Source organism: Sinocyclocheilus rhinocerous, unplaced genomic scaffold, assembly GCF_001515625.1.
Source record: "Sinocyclocheilus rhinocerous isolate Xijiao unplaced genomic scaffold, SAMN03320098_v1.1 scaffold688, whole genome shotgun sequence".
Taxonomy (NCBI): domain Eukaryota; kingdom Metazoa; phylum Chordata; class Actinopteri; order Cypriniformes; family Cyprinidae; genus Sinocyclocheilus; species Sinocyclocheilus rhinocerous.
The window spans coordinates 2,107,194-2,126,831 of NW_015651641.1; positions in this window are offsets into that span (position 1 = coordinate 2,107,194).

Consider the following 19,638-nt stretch of genomic DNA (forward strand, 5'->3'; position numbering starts at 1 on the left):
TCTATAGGGATCACCATGCAAGCAGGTACATTCAGTTCCTATGAGTACTATATGCATCCATACAGTACTATAAGTATTTGTGTACAACTACACCAGTTTTACAACATTTAGCAACGAATGTAATGGTTTTTGGATGTTAATTTCCATAACTCAACTATGAAATAGCAATTTATATGTATGGTTGCAGATCATCCTTGTTTGTTATGCTGAACTTTAAACTTGCAATTTGAGAACAGATTTCTAGTCTTTTAGGCTAGAAGAGAAAGAGAAAAGAAACTGAAATGTGGTATTCTGAGATTGTGGTTAATCAGAGTCTCTTGTGTGGTCCAGTACAGAGCTAATCCGCATATTTCTTTTGCATCAGATCCCTTTTAAAAATACAGGGATTGTATTACTTGTGATCATTAAGTTACGAGTGAAATGACATTTGTGTGTAATTTATGTATTTTCTCACCAGCTGTATGCATAATTATATATATATATATATATATATATTTTTTTTTTTAAATACAATTTATTTATTAGTGAGGTGAAAGGCACCTCAATGCACAATGGTGCGGTAAGGACTGTAATTTTCACTTCAAATTTCTGGTAATTCGCTTAAATTTTTTTGTTTCATCTCATAACTTTAGTGCATCACTATTATCATGTTCTTGCTGTCAGCAGCTATTATCTCTTATGTTAAAATAAAATTTTTCTCTTTCTTTCCCCCTCCTTTTTATCCTCTTCTCTGGTAGAATTCCTAATCATAGGGGTAGAGTTAGGATTGTCCCAGTAGATTCAGGCATGGGTGTGGAGGATTGGGAGGTTAAATACAAACTACAGGGTAAAAGTACTCTGGGTGAGGTCCTTGATAGAGAAGAACAGGCATGGATTGAGGAACATGACCGACAAAATGATCTTCTTCGTAATGAAAAGGCTTGCCACGACCCCATAGTCAACCATTTGTCTCCAATCAAAAACAAAAATGCTTCATTAAATGCTGCTTACTCAGAAAGCTATGCCACTATTGACCGAAGGCGAAGAAAAAAAATCCGGGACCCAGGAGGGCTGGAGCATGCCGGAGCAGAACATTTCCCACCCGATCTTGCATTTCTCCGTCAAAAACGAAGCGAGCTTGTGTTATGTCACGTGAAAGAATGGAAGAGGCTGATGAAAACATGATGCCATGCCTGAAACCATACAAAAATGGCTTACTCTACAAAGCTAGAATGTGGGCAAAAAATAAGGTAGAGAACACACTGGAGAATTATGTTGCATATCAAGAGGAAGAAGCAACTAGAAAGAGGAAAGATGTAGGCTTTGATTCTGACGGCTCAGATGAGCTACAATATTCCATTGGCTCTGAGGAGGAGTTGGAGGAAATTACTTCTTTAGGTAAGGCACTCAGGGCTGAGGAGAGGAAGAATTATAGCAACTATGGATATTTCTCAACGTATGGTAGCCAAACTGAGAGGCTCCAAGGTTACCGTGATAAGAAGAGTGGAAAGGGTAAAATTGGTGGATGGGCTCCAGAGGCCATGCTGTCTCCTGTTGAGGAACCTAGTGATGAATATGTTGATCCTATAGATGAGCTGCAGTGCCTGGTTGAAACTGTATCAGAATATCTCGCTGAAAAAGAAGAGGAGATCAGTAAATATGGATCTTTACCCAAGTCTAACAAATCAAGGCTGTCATCTCAGGGTAGTGCAAAAGCAGAATCTGTTGGAGATGAGCAAGGTATCACCTCTAAGGAAGTAAAAGATAAACCCATAGATGCCAAAGAAAGAAATTCAAGTGGTGCTTCTGACCATGGAGTGGCAGGGATGAAGAATGCCATGAGTTCATTATTTAGCTCTTTAACAGATAAAGTTGTATCAAGCTCAAAACAAGTGAGCTCCAAGTCTGATGAACAATCAGAGACACCAAGTGATGTTCCTGTTGGTTCTGGTATATCAAAATTGTTTTCCTTCATGCCAATGTCTGTAAGTCCCACACCAGTAGCTGTGGTATCCCCTACCCAGGACCCTCAGTGTGATAGGAAGTTTTCAATGTCATCTATTTTGCCTTTCCAGCCATCTGATGCCAAGTTGCAAGGGGTGGACCAGTCAATTCAACCAATCAGAAATGAGCTCAACAAATACACTGTTGTCACAGTTCACAACGAGACATCCTCCTCTGTGAATTCAATGTTGGGAAAGGGGAACATTTTCACTGGAGAAAGTGTTGTGAATGGAACAGCCAAAAGTTATACTCAAAAGAATTTTGATGTGGGGAAAATGCAGCCGGGAGATCAGTCCAGAGTTTTGAATTGCAATGCAAAACTCAGTACAATGCCAGATGTGTATCAAGTCACTGATGGTGAAAAACTTAAAACTCTTAAAAATATCTCTAATGAGATAAATAGTGATAAGACGCATACTGAGCCTACAACACAAAAAGCTGCTGAAGAATCAGGATTTTTCAGTCCTTTTAAGAAATCTCTCAGTTCATTAATCTCACCTGGACCTCCAGTGCCTCCTCAGACTCAAACACAGACAGTTTTTCCTGTCTTCAGATCAGCAAAAGACATTAGGGTAGAACAACAGTCAGACCACTCCTCCCTTATAAAACAACATTTTGTCTCCTCTGACAATGTATCTGTCCCACAACCTCCAAAGGCAGAAGGGGGGCTTTTATCTGGACTGTTTAAGTTTGCATCTGGTGAGGATTCAAGTGCATCCAAAAGTATGCCACAAAATTTAGTTAAGACCGATCAAACTCTTCCTGCCCCAAACAAAATTACAGGTGTATTTCCATCTTCAGTTCTTGACAATGCAAAATCAACAATCATAAAGAATCATAAAGAACCTGAGGTAACTGCTAAGGGGAACACAGAAACAGGCAGGTTTTCTAGTCTCTTTAAGATGGCACCAACTGAAGATCTGCAGCCTGTTACTCCACATACCCAAAGGCCTAATATTCAGAGCTCTCCGCTTCCTTCAAGGTCAAATCAGAATGTACATAGGATGCAACATCAGAATTCATCTACTGCTAAAGAACAAATACAATTTAGGCACCAACATCCCGGTTCAAATGAAGTCCCTCATGTTACAGAGCAAAAAGCATCCCAACACAAACGTCAAGGCCTGTTGTCTGGTTTGTTTAAATCAGCTGCCTCTGATACATCAGGTGCACAAGCATCTACTAATCAACCACAACAAGGAGGCTTACTCTCAGGATTCATGAAATTTGCTTCTACAGGTGATATGACCACAGGTACTCAACTCAATCAGTCACAACAAAGGAGTCAGTCTGCTCAAATAATAAATCAACAAACCCAACCTCATACCCAACAAAGTGCATCTAATACTAATTTCTCAGGGCTGTTAAATGTTTCCTCCACAGAAAATAAGTCGACTCATAAACCCCCTCAACAAAAAGAATTTCAGCAACCTTCAACATTTGCAAGTGCACCACCTCAACAGGGAAGTATTTTATCTGGCCTTTTCAGATTTGCCTCCACTGACAAGATTTCAGACAATCAGACAAAGATCTCCCAGAAACAACAAAAATCATCAAGTGTGAGTTCCCGTCAAGATACTGTACATCATAATGCTGAGGGACAGAGTTGCAACCTTCTTCAGCAGTCCAGAGTTCAAAATCAGCAATCAGACCAACATCAGAAAGGTATATTAGATGGCCATAGACCAAGTATATCCCATCAAGGACCTTCTCAACAAGGTTTTCTGTCTGGCCTTTTCAAGTTTGCCTCCTCTGATGTTTCTGTATTTCAATCAACACAACAAATACAGGCATCTAACAATCAGTCCACTCCGCTCCAGTCAAAAACAAATGTAATGGGTCAAAGCCACCCATCTCAAGATAATTCATTTACACCAAAACCCCAGTCAGGCGGTCTCTTCTCTGCCTTTCTTAAAACATCCTCCACTGAGTCACAGAAACTTAATACACCACCTGCTACACAGGAAAACAAGGAACAGTCAGTTGTGACAAAACAAAATTCTCCTATGGCAATGCAAGATACATCCTCTCAGTCAGGAATTTTGTCTGGTCTTTTCAATAAACTCACATCCTCATTTGAAGATGTATCACCAAACAGCCAAAATTCATTTCAGCAGAAACAGGAGGAACAACACATACCAAGAGAGATTTCCACTCGTCAAGGTCAATTAAATAGACCGCTACCTCAAATGCCTTCTCGGAATCAACATGTACTACAAAACCAAAATCCCTCTACTCAACAAGGTTGTTTATCTGGAATATTAACCAGGAATACAACAGAGATTACCGCTGCCAAACCAGATAATGTGGTTATGGAAGGATCAGATTTGAAGGTCAGTTCTATAGGACTGCTGAGACACAAGGTATCTGACCCAAATAATGTGCCTAACATCTGTGACACGGAGAGCCTTGATTTGAGGACACCAGCAAGTTATGCAAGGTCACAACAGAATCGTGCTGCATACACATCTAATAGCACTGGTAGTTTACCCCTCTTATATAGCTCACAAAACTTTTTGTTCTCAAGCCAAATAAGAAACGCTTCATATAGCACTGACAATCTTAGTAGCCTCCCTCTTGGTCACCCATCTCAAGCAGTAATGTCACAGGAATATTTAAGGCAGAGTTATCCATCCTTACATATTGTATCTGAACAATATGGCTACCCACAAGTCTCTTCTTCATATGCATTGGGACTTAGTCCCAATGATGAACACTCATGGATCCAAGAATCTATTTTGTGGCAACAGCTGAATGATCAGTCATTGGACTGCTATCCTGACGGACGTTGGAATATAGCTAGCGATCAAATCCACAAATCTTCCCAGTGTCTGGATAATATAAACATAGATGTTACTCAGCCATGGATGACATTGCACACTTACCAAGGAGAGAGCAATAATCAACCAGAGTATTCCAAAGATTTTCACCATAGTTCTATGAGACAGAGATTGTGGAATAGCCATAATAGTTTGGATGTGATTAGTAGCCAAGAGTTTGAAGGTGTATTGAATTTGAGCATGAAGAATAATGCTAAATTAGGACAGTGGCACTCATTTAGTGCAGATAGTTTTTACAGTCTAAACAGTATTTCATATCATGAGGGATATTATGAGGAAACACCTCCACATCTGTCTTACTCTGCTAATGGACAATATATATATCAAGGCACATCAGAAATTTGCAGTCAACCTGGGAATAATGGAAGCTATGTTAATGTAGCTACATCTCCTAATCATCGGAACTACTCTTCAACAAGCAACATTGATATGGAGGAACATGTGCATCTTGAGCAGTCAGAGTGGTATCAGCAATGGCTTTCACTTTTGGACCAAGGGATGTGGTGGCCAGCAGATGATGGAGATTGTGGATATTTTGTCTACACTGATTATGAGTACATTTACGCTCTGTTGACAGATGTGTCTGGGCAATATGTCTATGCATGCACTCCAGAACAAGAGTGGGGAAATACAGGGGACTTCTATCCTAATGCCTGGCTGTATAATGAGATGGTTAAAGTTTGTGGTTTTAAGATTCCTCTCTACAATGAAGATGAGCTACTTTGGATTCCAGGGCAAGGCCAAAGTGAAGATGAACTTCTGACCGCACCACTTGATTTGTCGGCAGCCTATAGAAAAGGTAATCAAATCATGAATCTGAACCTAGAGCGTTTCTCTCAGATGTTTGAGGATTCGATTCTTAATCAAAGACAACAAGCTCTGGATTTTTCCACTTACCAATTTAACAAGGTTAAGATGGATACAAAACAACAGCTCCAGAACAATTGTGGGTACTGGGATCCTTCTCAGGAAGCTGTTGACCTCTCATATTATGGTGCCAACCACAATAGTGAAAATCTCAATGGCAGAGGAATAAAAGAATTGCTATCCCAGAAGGTTTCTATTTCATTTGGTGCAACCACAAATTCACCTACCACAGGTGTCTACAGCTGCTATCAGCCTCAACAGAGGCGACGTTCATCTACTGGAGTGCAAGTAAAGCATATAGATGATGTTTCAGAAGATGAGTGGAGAAAGAGAGTACAGCCTGGAGAGGAGCAACCTAATCAATCCATTAAGAAAATATCCTCTTTTCTATCCTCAATTGTTGGCAGAAGTTCTGATTCAGAATCAATCAAAAATGTAACTGCCTCAAGGTCACCTAATGCCAAAGATGCTCCATACCCAGGACAAATTCAAAGCAAATTTACTAAATCCTCTGAAACTCGACTTGGTGATCAGCAAGCCAAAAACATGATCTCAACAGGTTTTCAGAGTGTTAAATCAAAGATCATAAAGAATGACTCTTCTTGTGCAGCAACTCAGTCAGAGAGTACAAATCAGTTGGCATCCAAACCAGTTTCAACAATATCTGGTGTTTCACTATCATCTCCAACACAGTCACCAGCTTCCACAACTCCTCAAGGTGCATCCACTTTATGCTCATCTCAGAAACCCAAACTGGCTAGACAAGCCACAATGTCACAACAGTCCTCTGTTTCTTTAACATCTGCTGGTTCTACTACTTTAACTTCAAGAGACTCCTCAAGTGTAACCTCCAAATTGGCCTCTCCAGTTTCTCAGCCAGTAGATACACATGGTGGAAAGTCATCTGAGCAGTCTGGTGGGTTTTTTAACTTTTTCAAGACAGCAGTGGGGATAGAGGAGGTAAGGTTAGATCCCTCTAAATCTACTCAGTCAGTATATAGACAATCAGAGAAATATGGATCTGCTTCTGCTGGCATAAAAGATTCATTAACAAATCAAGACAAAACTGGAAAGTCTGGCCTCTTGGGGTCAATAGGTGATATTTTTAAAATAGAAAGTCCTTCTAACACACCACCAAAGACAAATCTGCAACATTCTCCCTCACACGTGCAATCAATTTCTATAATAAATGATGAAAACAAAGACTGCTGCCAAACAAAAACAATGCCTAAAGAAATTCAGAAAAAACAAACAACAAGTATCTCTGGACAACATGGTCAGTCAGAATTACCTAGTGTATCACAGTCATTTCAGGGAAGGGGTGTCTCAGCATCTCAGATATTTTCCCCTAATGCTAACAAGGTACCAACGCCAGGAAGATCTCAAACTATGCCACCAATTGGGGAGACAAAACCAGAAGCCCCCTCCAAGCAATCTGGTGATTTGTATGGTTTCTCTGTTGGGGATATGTTCTCTGGGACCACAACCTCTAAAGAGGAAGGCAAAGGGCTGCTGTCCATATTAGGTGGTTCCAGTCAACCACAAGCTCCATTTCAAACTGGATCTGCCTCTCCTCAAGAATCAATGGGCGGTGCATCTGCAAAAGAGCCACTAGGCAAAAACATCCTGACTTTGTTTGAAGGTTCCAGCATGCAACAGACTTCACCACCATCTGGATCCGCAAGTCAAGTGGACACACCAGGATCTGCTCCTCCCAAAGAGACTCAAGGTCTAAATTTATTTTCTGTGTTCAGTGGCTCTAGTACACAGCAGTCTTCAACACTACTGGGTTCTTGTAATCAAAAACACACACCAGGCACTGTCCCTCCAAAGGAAACATCAGCATTGGGTTTACTCTCCATGATTAGTGGTTCCAGCACTCAGCAGACTTTACCTGGATCTGGAACTGATCCACTAGAAGATACACCAGTAGCAGGATTGCTATCTATGTTCAGTGGCCCTAATCAACATCAGACATCACAACCACGATTTACCACACAGCCTGCACCCCAAGGGAATAGGCAACAAAAAGAGCCCCTGGGGAAAAGTTTATTTTCAATGTTTGGTGGTTCAGGGCAACAACCTTCACAGCAGTCAGGATCAATTTTTGGTGGTATGTTAGGTGGATCTTCAAGCTCTACTAAGAGTCCAACAAAAGGTTTATTCTCTATGTTTGGAGCACAAAGCCCACAACCACCAACCACCAGAGTGCCAGGCACTGTCCCTACTAATGAGCAGACAGTTAAACATACTTCTTTGTTGAATGGGTCTAACTCCCAACAAACTCCACCACAACCTGTCTCTTCTCCTGCAAAAGGAGCAACTCTTGCAAAGGAACCAACCAATGACAGTCCAGCAAAGGGTTTAGTTTCGGGGTCTGGAATAGCCAGCCACCCAACAGCTTTACAGGAAGGCTTGACCCCTGAGCCTGTTGTCCCATCAAATGAGCCATCAGTAAATCAAATACCCTCCTTGTCTAGTGGACCTAGCCCTCAGCAATCCCCACAACAACCAGATTCAGTGTCATCTTCTATTTCCCTTGATAGTAAAGAGTCAAAGGAGCCACAAGTTAAAGACTTCTTGATCACTGGACAAATTCCACAGCCAGGTTCTTCTCAACCCTCTTTACTTCTAAGTGGTTTGTTATCAAATGAAACCCCTGGTAAAGGTCTTTTGGCAAACCTCAGTGGGGCTATAAATCAGTCAAGTGAGACACTAGTTACACCAAGCTGTGATCCAACTGTGTCAGCAACAAAAGATCCACAAGAAGTATTGACAGCTGTTTATGGTAGACTGGCATCTTCTGAATCTTTCAAGTCACCAGCACACCCAGAGAATTCTTCTGCTCAGGGAGTAGTACCACCAAAAGAGGGAGCGACCTCAGGCTTGTTGTCAATGTTTTCTGGGTCAGGTTCTCAAAATGCTCCTTCTCAGACTGGATCTATACTTGACGGGATTTTCCCTGGTGCCTCAGGATCAAAGGAAATTCCTGGCAAGAATCTGTTTTCTATGTTTTCTGGATCAAGTTCACAGGCCAGTGCAGGTAATGCAGGGCCTAAAGTTGAGAGTAATAGTTCAGGGGCTTCTACCTTTAATGAGTTACCAGGAAAAGGTTTATTTTCTGTGTTTGGTGGATCAAGTCCACAACAAGCCACTCCTCAGTCTTCTTCACTATTAGGAGGTCTTCTATCTGGAGTTGCTTCTAAAGATGCTCCTGGAAAAGGTCTTCTTTCTATGTTCGGTGGGCCTAATTCAACACCTTCACCTAGTCCAACAGGGCCAACATCAAAACCATCTGAAACTGAGGGGCTGTTGAAGGTTGCATCATTATTCTCTCGAGGGGATGCTACTGAGGATAACAAATCAAAGACTGTGGGTTTTAGCCTGTCAAATTTGGGCTTCATGGAGGAAAAGAAATCAGGACCCCAGAATGATGATTCCAAGCGTTCTATTCTCTTGGCCGATCAAGAAAAAACAGCAGCCTCCATGTAAATCAAAGACTGTGGGTTTTAGCCTGTCAAATTTGGGCTTCATGGAGGAAAAGAAATCTGGACCCCAGAATGATGATTCCAATCGTTCTATTCTCTTGGCCGATCAAGAAAAAACAGCAGCCTCCATGGCTGCAGTCTCTGCTGATATTGCTGACAAAAGTTCAGATCACATTGTTGAGACAATTGCTGCTGAAGGGAGTAAGCTAGATGCTACCGTAAATAATTCTAGTTTGCATGGAGATGCTTTATCAAAGGATATTGATTCAAACTCAGAGCAGAGTACAAAAACGGTAATCCAGACTACAGATCACCAACCTGAGCATATTAAACAGACTGATTCAACAGAGCCCAATGCCTCTGGCTCTGAGGGACTTCCTAAATATCCTGAACAACAGAAATCTGTCATAGACTCATCAGCTGAAGCAGTCAGTGGCTTTATGTGTAAACTGTTTACTGGTGCCAATTCAGCAACAAATTCATCAGGTGGTCTCTTCTCACAAACACACTCAACCACAGAAAGAAACTCATTCTTTGGCCTTCCAAGTAGCTTACCCACGGAATCTCTCAAAAACGACCTTTTCAGTATGTTTAAATCACCAGAAGCACCCAAAGCAGCTGACATAATACCATCTGTTTCCTGTACTCCTCAGTCTCTTCAGTCAGTCCAAGATCAGAATGCACATAATGATTCAATGTCATCTTCTGTGGATGTTGCATTGTCTGGAGACAAAGATGAAAAAAATAAAGTAGAAACACTTTTACCCGTGAAAGAAATGCCTGCTAATGATACTTTCAGTAATTTAACAGCTGAAAGTGTAGATCCCACAGCAGCTTCCAGCTGCCATCCAGGTGAAACAATTGTTAAGGAGCCTTCTGAGGGTGAAATAATACACGAGAAAACCATTGTCATTGTTTCTGATCCTGAAGCAAAGGATACAGACAAATCATTATCTGCAATAGACAGTAGCTCAAAAGTAGCTCAACATCCTCCATCAACAGAACCTTCTCAGTCCATATTTGGCATGCCAAGTTTATCAGCACCCAAGTTTGGTTTCATGGCTGGAGCTGCAGATGCTGGAAAGTCTTTTGGATCTTTCTTTTCTTTACCACCCTCAATACCAAACACAGAAAGTGGCAAGCTTTTTTCTGGACTTAAGTCATTTTCAGCAGGTCTATTTCAAGAGGAGAGGTCAAAAGAAGAAACGTCAACATCTTTGTTTGGAACAAAATTGGGTTTCCCATGGCAGAAAGAAACTCCAGAACCTCCTAAGCAACAAAGACCTCCAGTTGTTACAACACAGCCTAAAGCTCAGAAGAATAAAGTTCACATTGAGGATAGTACAACTACTGAAATAGAACATGACAATTGTATGTCAAAGGAAGAAAATTCTGAAATCACACACCCTGTTTATGTTAAACAAGAAATTGTTGCAAATTCTGAAGTCCAAACGAAAGAATTTGTTGTCCCAGAAAATGATACAAATAAACCCCAACTCAGTTCATTCACTCCTGATCCTCATCTTCAAAAGGAATTGGAAATAAATATCCAGACCCCACTTTCTACAGATGACTCTTCAGGATTGCAGCAGGAAAAGAAGGACCTTTTGATTCCAAAAAGGCTAGTAACAGCATAATAAATGGTTTCATAACCATTTATTTTGCACTAAGTTTACATGCACAGCCATGATTCTATTAAAAAAAATCTCATTTGTATATTTCATGGTGTTTATTTAGCAATTTCTGGACTTTGGTCTCTGCGATGAAATAATTATTAGAGTAGGACTTCTAGCAGTGCTCATGCAAATCTGCTGAAGACCCCTTTACCACAAGAATTTTGTGGTGATTATTGAAATGATTTTAAAATAAAAGTAATACTAAAGTATGCTGTCTGAAATATTCAAATTCAAAATTTAGGGGCTCATTTTTTATCAGAAGATCTCAATATACTGAATAAGAATATTAATGTGCATGAAAACACATTTACTGACTTTAGTTTTAGCTTTAGTTTACGAAAATGGTGGCTTTCCCAATGTGAGATTTGTTTCTTCTCAGTGCTATGTGATTTTTGTACAGTAACTGTGTTTTGGCTCCTTGTAACTTTGTATTTCCATTAGCTTTGTGTAGCATTTACTGTGTTTCTTAATTGGAGACTTGCTAAATGGATGTAGTTTAAAAAAATTCAGTTACTGTAACTCGCTTGTTGCTATCTTTCTTTTTCTTTTCTTTTCAACAACACTAGCCCTGTGGACTCCAGTCATTTTGGATCTTCAGGGAACCTCAGCCAAGCTAGTTCTCAGCTCAGTGAGCCTGGTCAGGAGAGTGCTGCATGTTCAGAGTTAGAGGAGTCCTACCATTCCTACCACAGTACCGGCTATCGACCATCCAGAAATGGACATCACCCTACCAATGGACATACTTCCTGGGGGGAAGATGAGGGATTGAAATCCTCCCAAGACAATGGAAGGGGTATAAGCAGCACTATAAAAAAGGAAGTGGTTTCTAAAGTGGACAAAATGCCTGAAAAAACTCTCAAAGGGTACAGATATAGTACTGGCTTACAGTGATTTTCCAGTGTACATTTAGTATAATAAATATTCAATAGCATGAATTCATTTTCATACAATGTTTTATTTTTCTAGCTTCAGGGATGATGGAACGCCGTTGCCATTCTCTCCATCCAGATTGCGCTGGCTTAAAGCAATCAACAAAGTGAGAGCTCAGCTTAAGGAGGTATAGTAGGGAGCTCATACCCTCCATCTCCTTTGTCTATTCCTTCTTCAGTTGTTCCAGTTTCACACTTCAAATCAAACACCATCACATATCTTTTTTCCTATAAACCTGCACCAGTTACCAGCATCTTATCAATCAAAATGATCACTTGAATTTGATCTGCTTAACTTTATTGCTTTCCAGTTGGTAAGTCTAAATTACAAACCCCACTCAGCTCATTCATGAACATCTGTTTTGGATTGGTTGAGTTTCACCATTTAAGACTTAAACTTGTGAAATGTACGTTTTTTTTTTAACTTTGTGGATATAATTTGGTTGGTTGTTGGTTGGAGATAGTAAATTCATCAGTGCAATGAAAGTGGAAGTATTCCACTATGGTACCGTATAAGCTAGGCAAGGCATGCTGGATTCTCAGCCTAGACCTCACAGCCTTAATCTGCAAGGGCCAAGGTCAGGCTCTGAAGAGTTGCTGTCCGATATCGCTGATAGTCTCAGGGAGTAATTACGTATTGGGAGGCAGGGAGCTAGAGATAGCGTGCGTCTTGAAGTGTATTTAATGACTAGTTAAAAGAAATTGGGGACTTGACTTTAAAAGTTTGCAAAGTGAAGTACATGGCTATTGCTTTTGCCTAATTATTAAAGTAGTGGAATACAGTATGTTAAATATGTAAATACAGCATGTTGATTTACAATGTATGTTCAGTAAGTGTTCATGTTATATGTTTATTATAATTATTTTAATAATTATATTATTTATTAACGGAAAGATAACAATAAAAGGCCAGTATTAAATTTCCATACTTTTGCATAAATCAGTTAAAACTGTTTTTTTATTATAAAGTATTATAATATATTATAAAATATTACAAAATAGTGAATTATAACACACACACACACACACACACACACACACATACAGTAATAATATACATTTCCCCCCTTTTTTCATTTCTGCAGTTTGTTCTATAAATGTAGCCCTATGTTACTTCTCTCTCTCTCTCTCTCTCTCTCTCTCATCTTGACAGCCAGTAATTAGCCATGCTGTTGTCCCCCTTCGTTTCTTACATTTGACCGCACAAAACTGAGTGTGAGCCACTAGAAAAAATTAACATTGCAGGCACTTATGTGGCTCACATTGCGTCTTAATAAGTCAAAATTAATAGTGTCACAAAATCATAATGGCAGATCAGATTAATTCCAGCTTAGTTTGCTTTGGATAAAAAGTGCCCGTTTAAGATTTTATGTTACAGAATATCTATATTTTATGTATAATGTATACAGGTGGAGTAATTTATTCCACCGCTCATGCTAATTAAGTGGTCTCACATACGGCACTCTTCATTGAGGCTCCATTATAGTGATTGCTGCTTGAGACTTGTGGTGGATGCTTATGTAAAAGCTGCTAAATTAATACAGTGGAGACAATGGGTGTGGTTTAACACAATGCTTAGCCACATGCATTTTTGTGCAGAGAAGGACATAAGGAATTATTCAAGTTAAGCTTATTATTATAAATGTCTACACTGAAGGAGATTTAGCTGTAAAACAGGCTCTTGTATGCTGTCTTACCTACATAAATCAAACACAATTAGGACATTAAATCTAGATTTAAATCTAGGTAGATAGTAAGATGTGGCGAATCCCCTTTAGTATTTTACTTAAAAGTTGTTTAAAGAGATCATTTTTAATTCACGTTATGTGTCATATCATGTACCATATCGTGCCTTATTTATGGTGGATTGTTGAGCAGTATTATAACATTTCTGTCATTTGATTCATTGACTGTACATTATTTCTGTCTCTGTGTATTGATTTATGAAATGTTTAATAGGAGGTGGGCACACAGCAATGGTGATAAGAGACTAGGGAAATAGAGGAGAGACGGAATGCTGGCATTTTGACAATTCCAGATTAGCTTTGTGCTGGAATATATTGCCAGAGGACACCGTGAAAGAGAGCGAGGGAGAGAGAGTGAGGATGTTGTTTGAGGCAGAGATGCTCCACTGTGACTGTGTCACACTAGCCTAGACTGGAACCCACTCAACTGTGCCGATGTCAGTGTGTGGAGAGGGCTGTGTCAGCTTCTTTGTTCAAGATGTGTTGGATTGCCAAAGCAGCCGATTGGATACTCCTTGCATAACAGGAGTGTTTATTAGGTAAATTTGAAATCCAGAAGTAATTTTTTACACTGTCTTTTTTTTCTGGAGGTAAGTTTTGTTCTTTTGTGTACTTTTTCAGTCTTGTGGTGATGAATTGTAGGAAAATTGTCAAGAAACGTCGAGGTCATATTTCACCTGAAAATCAAACGACGAAAATATATTTTGCATAAAGATAATAAAAGGTCTTTTAATGGAAAATTTTTTGCATCTTAATGTTATTGGGTGAAATATTTCCTGTTCATGAGGTTCATCTGAAAATGTTGAATGCAGTATGATGTTTTATAAACTAAAGTTTGGATATTTATTGTAATTGAATTAATCTTAACTGTGTAGTTCGGTTCACTCCTTGATAAGTCCTTCAAAATAGTGATCACAGACACCAAACACCAGAAAGTAAAAATAAGAAACCAGAAAGTAATAATAGACAGTATTACTTGTATCATTTAAAATATATTACAAATAAATGAACTCATTCTCTCTTGACTGCAGATGAAATGGCAGACAGCACCTACTTTTGGATAATTTTGTGTGATTTGTTTCTGGGTGGTTTGCTGTGGTGGTTGTTAAAACTCAAGGTCTGGTAAGGTTGCTGGTTCAGTCCCTGAAGGGTGCAAAGCTGTAAACCATTGCACCCTTGAGGAAGCCACTTCCGTTCGACAACCCATTTTGCTTCTGTAATGCATTTCCAAATGAAACAGGAAATTCAGTGAAATATTTGTAATATATTTCTAAATTTTTTTCAATACTAAGAGTGATATTGTGATACATTGCTACAGTTTAAAATAGCTGTTTTCTATTTTAATCTTTTAAAATGTAGTTTATTTCTATCATGCAGAGCTGACTTTTTAGTATCATTACTCCTGTCTTCAGTATAACATGATCCTTCAGAAATCATTTTAATATGCTGATTTGCTGCTCAGTTATTGTTAATTATTATTGGTGCTCAGTTATAAACAATAGTTGTTGTTATTCTCATCGATGTTGAAAACAATTTTTACCGAGCTGCATTTTTTTCCGGGATTCTTTGAAAAGCAAGCATGAAAAACATAATTTATTTTAAATACAGGTGCATCTCAATAAATTAGAATGTCGTGGAAAAGTTCATTTATTTCAGTAATTCAACTCAAATTGTGAAACTCGTGTATTAAATAAATTCAATGCACACAGACTGAAGTAGTTTAAGTCTTTGGTTCTTTTAATTGTGATGATTTTGGCTCACATTTAACAAAAACCCACCAACTCACTATCTCAACAAATTAGAATACTCCATAAGACCAATAAAAAAAAACATTTTTAATGAATTGTTGGCCTTCTGGAAAGTATGTTAATTTACTGTACATGTACTCAAGTGTGCATTGAATTTATTTAATACACGAGTTTCACAATTTTAGTTGAATTACTGAAATGAACTTTTCCACGACATTCTAATTTATTGAGATGCACCTGTATCGATCTCTTCTAACATTATAAATGTCTTTACTGTCAGTTTTGATCAATTGAATGCATCCTTTTTTAATCTTACCCCAAACTTTTGAATGGTAGTGTATCACTGTTTCCACAAACATATTAAGCAGCACAACTGTATTTAACATTGATAATATGGATTTTTTTTGACCAGCAAATCAGCAAATTAGAATGATTTCTGAAGGATCATGTGGCACTGAAGACTGGAGTAATGATGCTGAAAATTCAGCTTTGCATCAGAGGAATAATAGATTTTAAAATATACGATAACAGAAAACCGTTATTTTAAACTGTAATAATATTTCACAATATTATTGTTATTATTTTAGATCAAATAAGTGCAGCCTTGGTGACCATGAGACTTCTTTCAGAAACATTTAGAAAATCTTAAATATTCCAAATTTTTGACCGGTAGTCTATATATTTTTGCAGAAATTCTAATACGTGTCAGTCAGCTAAATAATTCAGTTTTACAGAAGGCAGCAGAATTTACAAACCAATATTTCACACTGGCTCAGGACATTGTGCTGTTCTTCTTGTTGAGTCCTGAAATATTATATTACTTAACAGTTCAGAGGGGTGCTAAAAAACTAATTAAATTGAGAGAAAGTAATGGATGCCTAAGCTTCAGCTTTCTAAACATGCAAATTCAGCCACCTTGTTTTTTATATACAGTAACTACAGTAAAAATCTTTTTTTTTTTCTGTGTTATTAAACTTCTCATAATCCACTGTTATTAGTATTATAACTTCTAATGCCAAGTGCCAAATATGACACTTACAAATTAATACAATTTATGAATGCACATAGAAAAGAGAGAAAGTAGTTTTTTTTCTTTTTTTTTAAATTTCTTTTCTTTTCTTTTTTACACATCTATTTACTCATTTTTTTGACCATCAAGTGTCAGTCACTCTCAATGCCAACTGGCAGGAAAACATGGTAAATTCTAACCATTTTTTACAATAGATAAAGTGCCGACAATTCATACAACTATTTCCACACAGTGGCCTCCCCGTGCTGAGATGCGTCGTATTATGTGTCGACGATAGCCAGAGATAATTGTCAAAACAAAGCATCAAAAATTGGCATTTTTGCGCCGCAATAATTTCATAGCGCATTACCGTATGGCGCGCTGTGAGGATAATTAAAATTGAGGCTATTAGCTTATTTATATACAGTAACTACAGTAAAAATCTTTTTTTTTTCTGTGTTATTAAACTTCTCATAATCCACTGTTATTAGTAATATAACTTCTAATGCCAAGTGCCAAATATGACACTTACAAATTAATACAATTTATGAATGCACATAGAAAAGAGAGAAAGTAGTTTTTTTTCTTTTTTTTTAAATTTCTTTTCTTTTCTTTTTTACACATCTATTTACTCATTTTTTTGACCATCAAGTGTCAGTCACTCTCAATGCCAACTGGCAGGAAAACACTGTAAATTCTAACAATTTTTTACAGTAGATAAAGTGCCGACAATTCATAAAACTATTTCCACATAAGCTCTTTTTAAAGAGTTGCTATTCTGTGTGACGACAGACTCCTCTCCAAACTGAACTTCAGACTGAGGCTACGTTTACACTAGTGCGTTTTAGTTCTAAAACGCATAACTTTTGCCACTGTTACGCCTGTTGTTTACACTACTCTGGCGTTTTTGACCCTCGAAAACGTGACATGCGTTTTCGGTTGTGTAGTGTGGACGGAGAACGTTTCTGAAACGCAAGTGTAGACTAGGATCGTTTTCATTTTAAAACGCCGTTTTAAAATGAAAACGCACTAGTGTAAAGAGGGCTTGAGACTGTTGACTTGTATTATTGTTCACATCTATTCTGCAAAGTGTCTGAAATTTGCGGTCTTTTACTTGATATTAAATAGCGCTCCATCGTGATAGCTGTTGATACTAAACTTAAAATGAACGCTAATGCGCACTTACCTAAGGCTTAGTGCGCCTAATTGACCCCTCCCCCATAATGTCAGTTGTTTATAGGCCCCATATTAGGTACTTTTTTTTTTTTTTTTTTAGGTTTTTAATGTTTATTTTTCAATGTTAATGAAAGTGACACTGGGAGTTAGGGGGAGGGGGGGTTGGCTGTGCCGGGGCTAAGGAAGTTTCTGACGTCAAGTCCCGTACTAGTGCCTCCACTGTGGAGTTGTGAGCAGATAGTTTCTTATTACAAATTCTGAGAAATATCTATTTCTTTGTTATAATTGCAAATTAGGCAGGAATCTGAAATATTTTGATACCGGAGCTATCTGGGAATGAATGTCACAGAAATTGGTTCACAGTCTCATTTAATTATAGCAAGTTTAACCAGGCCTTTTTATTCACAAATCAGTAATGGCCTCATTGGTCCTTCAAAGAGTGTCTGATTATTGGTTTCTGCCAGCTGTGCTCTTATCACGTGAATACAACTGTTTGGGTGATGTTAGACAGAGATTAAGCATATTATAGGAATATTTAAATGTGGCTTATGAAATTCAGACTATTCTTTATGATTTAATGTATACCTTTATTATATGTTCCTGTAGCAGGTGTTGTTAACTTAAAGTAATTCAAATATTTCTTAAAGTGCTCCATTTGAAAGTACGTCGTTTCCTGTATTAAATGTTAAGTTAAAAATCCATCATAAAATGTGCTGTCCCTGACTTTCATTTTAGCCTATTGGAGACATGTGGCAGCCAGCCAAAATGTGCCCTTGAAAGCCGCCAACCTAAATACTCAATGTTGGAGTCACAGTAAAGATCATGTTGGCCATTAAATGCTTTTGGAGAATAACACAGAGAACAGTATCTGAATTTCAATGACTGCCTTACAGGATTTTTTTCTTGCTAGCACATATTACAGGAAATAGTTTGTTTACAAACCTGCATTATTATTGGATATAAAGGATCTCAGAACATAGCTCACATAATTTTAAAGCCTATTGTCAACAAAGCAGTTAAGATCATCATTATGTCTGAAGATTATGTACTCATTATTATGAATATGTAATATATAAATATATCTAATTGACACTCAAATTATTTGATATACAAAATATTAATGTAATATATATGAAATATCAGATTGATAGCTGCAACCTTTCAGTGTAGTGCAGTATTTGCTTAAAATCATTGAATATGGTAAAAGAGTGCCTCTAAATAAATTAAAAGGTGAAATAATTCTTTAGTTTAGTGAAACTAAAGAGTCTAGTGTGTACAGACGAGACTAGCTAACATTTTGTCCTGACAGGCAGGAAATGGGGTGAAGCTGCTATTAGACCCAGCAGGTTCTGCTTAACACTCATGATGCCCAGTGAATACAGCTGTGCTGTCACCCTCCCCGTGCTGTAACAGTTACTGTTAGAAGAGCTGACAGGCAAGAAGATAATATGTTGTGTTCTGCGTGGAATAAGCCCCACCAGTTTGGCAATGTCTGGACCCGAATCATGAACAGAATGCTTCAACAAAAAATTTAATTAGAGTTTGCATATGATCAAATGATTTGATTAAACACTTACGACTTTACACCTTATGTGATTAATTGACCAGTTTTCTGGACACCATGTCCTTACAGTGTGCTTTTTCAATTGCATAGATTTTAAAAGTATTGCAGTTGTCTTAACGACTAGGTAAATTAGCAAGCTATGACCATCCTTAGAATATCAGCTGACAAGTCACAATGTGCAATGTACATCCTGGGTAAACACAGTGTAAACTGTCTGTAATCCATTTTGCACTCTTTTTACTACATGGCAGAGATCCAGATATACTCACTCTTACCATCTATCTGTAATGTGACTTTTTACTTGGATGTGCGTGTGTGAGAGAGAGAGAGTTGGCAATGTGGACAACCTTAACCTGTAGCATTACTTTTTATTAAAATCTCCATTACTATAAATTATGAAACTGCATTCAGTGCCTCAGCTGTGCACTTACTGTATAGTGTAGCGAATCAGCTCATGGGGAAATATGAATAATTAATCATAACTAGTTATAATTAATTATAAATATTTAGATCCGCTGTAGATATTTACTTGACCTCTCAGGGTCAACTGTCTGTCAATTCTAAGAACGTTAATTCCCTGGTTAAGGAAAATAACTTTCATACTGTACAACTC